Source organism: Leiobunum rupestre, chromosome 4 (assembly GCF_980474605.1).
Source record: "Leiobunum rupestre chromosome 4, qqLeiRupe1.1.hap1, whole genome shotgun sequence".
NCBI lineage: Eukaryota > Metazoa > Arthropoda > Arachnida > Opiliones > Sclerosomatidae > Leiobunum > Leiobunum rupestre.
This window is the reverse complement of record NC_143387.1, coordinates 64,008,331-64,010,939: the sequence shown is the minus strand read 5'-3', so window position 1 is coordinate 64,010,939 and position 2,609 is coordinate 64,008,331.

Here is a 2,609-nt window from a genome sequence, read left to right as displayed (position 1 = left end):
AATCATATCGCAATCCTGCTAAAGTTATTGACTTGGACCACTTACATTCGTAGGCATATCTGGTCGAGGTTTTAGTTTAATCAGAAGTTCGTAATATATAATTTACTAGAGAAGTAATCATATCGCTATCCTGCTAATGTTATTCGCTTGGACCACTTACATTCGTAGGCATATCTTGTCGAGATTTTAGTTTAATCAGAAGTTCGTAATATATAATTTACTAGAGAAGTAATCATATCGCAATCCTGCTAATGTTATTGACTTGGACCACTTACATTCGTAGGCATATCTTGTCGAGATTTTAGTTTAATCAGAAGTTCGTAATATATAATTTACTAGAGAAGTAATCATATCGCAATCCTGCTAATGTTATTGACTTGGACCACTTACATTCGTAGGCATATCTTGTCGAGATTTTAGTTTAATCAGAAGTGCGTAATATATAACTTACTAGAGAAGTAATCATATCGCAATCCTGCTAATGTTATTGACTTGGACCAGTTACATTCGTAGGCATATCTTGTCGAGATTTTAGTTTAATCAGAAGTTCGTAATATATAATTTACTAGAGAAGTAATCATATCGCAATCCTGCTAATGTTATTGACTTGGACCACTTACATTCGTAGGCATATCTTGTCGAGATTTTAGTTTAATCAGAAGTTCGTAATATATAATTTACTAGAGAAGTAATCATATCGCAATCCTGCTAATGTTATTGACTTGGACCACTTACATTCGTAGGCATATCTTGTCGAGATTTTAGTTTAATCAGAAGTTCGTAATATATAATTTACTAGAGAAGTAATCATATCGCAATCCTGCTAATGTTATTGACTTGGACCACTTACATTCGTAGGCATATCTTGTCGAGATTTTAGTTTAATCAGAAGTTCGTAATATATAATTTACTAGAGAAGTAATCATATCGCAATCCTGCTAATGTTATTGACTTGGACCACTTACATTCGTAGGCATATCTTGTCGAGATTTTAGTTTAATCAGAAGTTCGTAATATATAATTTACTAGAGAAGTAATCATATCGCAATCCTGCTAATGTTATTGACTTGGACCACTTACATTCGTAGGCATATCTTGTCGAGATTTTAGTTTAATCAGAAGTGCGTAATATATAACTTACTAGAGAAGTAATCATATCGCAATCCTGCTAATGTTATTGACTTGGACCAGTTACATTCGTAGGCATATCTTGTCGAGATTTTAGTTTAATCAGAAGTTCGTAATATATAATTTACTAGAGAAGTAATCATATCGCAATCCTGCTAATGTTATTGACTTGGACCACTTACATTCGTAGGCATATCTTGTCGAGATTTTAGTTTAATCAGAAGTTCGTAATATATAATTTACTAGAGAAGTAATCATATCGCAATCCTGCTAATGTTATTGACTTGGACCACTTATATTCGTAGGCATATCTTGTCGAGATTTTAGTTTAATCAGAAGTTCGTAATATATAATTTACTAGAGAAGTAATCATATCGCAATCCTGCTAATGTTATTGACTTGGACCACTTACATTCGTAGGCATATCTTGTCGAGATTTTAGTTTAATCAGAAGTTCGTAATATATAATTTACTAGAGAAGTAATCATATCGCAATCCTGCTAATGTTATTGACTTGGACCACTTACATTCGTAGGCATATCTGGTCGAGGTTTTAGTTTAATCAGAAGTTCGTAATATATAATTTACTAGAGAAGTAATCATATCTCTATCCTGCTAATGTTATTCGCTTGGACCACTTACATTCGTAGGCATATCTTGTCGAGATTTTAGTTTAATCAGAAGTTCGTAATATATAATTTACTAGAGAAGTAATCATATCGCAATCCTGCTAATGTTATTGACTTGGACCACTTACATTCGTAGGCATATCTTGTCGAGATTTTAGTTTAATCAGAAGTTCGTAATATATAATTTACTAGAGAAGTAATCATATCGCAATCCTGCTAATGTTATTGACTTGGACCACTTACATTCGTAGGCATATCTTGTCGAGATTTTAGTTTAATCAGAAGTTCGTAATATATAATTTACTAGAGAAGTAATCATATCGCAATCCTGCTAATGTTATTGACTTGGACCACTTACATTCGTAGGCATATCTTGTCGAGATTTTAGTTTAATCAGAAGTTCGTAATATATAATTTACTAGAGAAGTAATCATATCGCAATCCTGCTAATGTTATTGACTTGGACCACTTACATTCGTAGGCATATCTTGTCGAGATTTTAGTTTAATCAGAAGTTCGTAATATATAATTTACTAGAGAAGTAATCATATCGCAATCCTGCTAATGTTATTGACTTGGACCACTTACATTCGTAGGCATATCTTGTCGAGATTTTAGTTTAATCAGAAGTGCGTAATATATAACTTACTAGAGAAGTAATCATATCGCAATCCTGCTAATGTTATTGACTTGGACCAGTTACATTCGTAGGCATATCTTGTCGAGATTTTAGTTTAATCAGAAGTTCGTAATATATAATTTACTAGAGAAGTAATCATATCGCAATCCTGCTAATGTTATTGACTTGGACCACTTACATTCGTAGGCATATCTTGTCGAGATTTTAGTTTA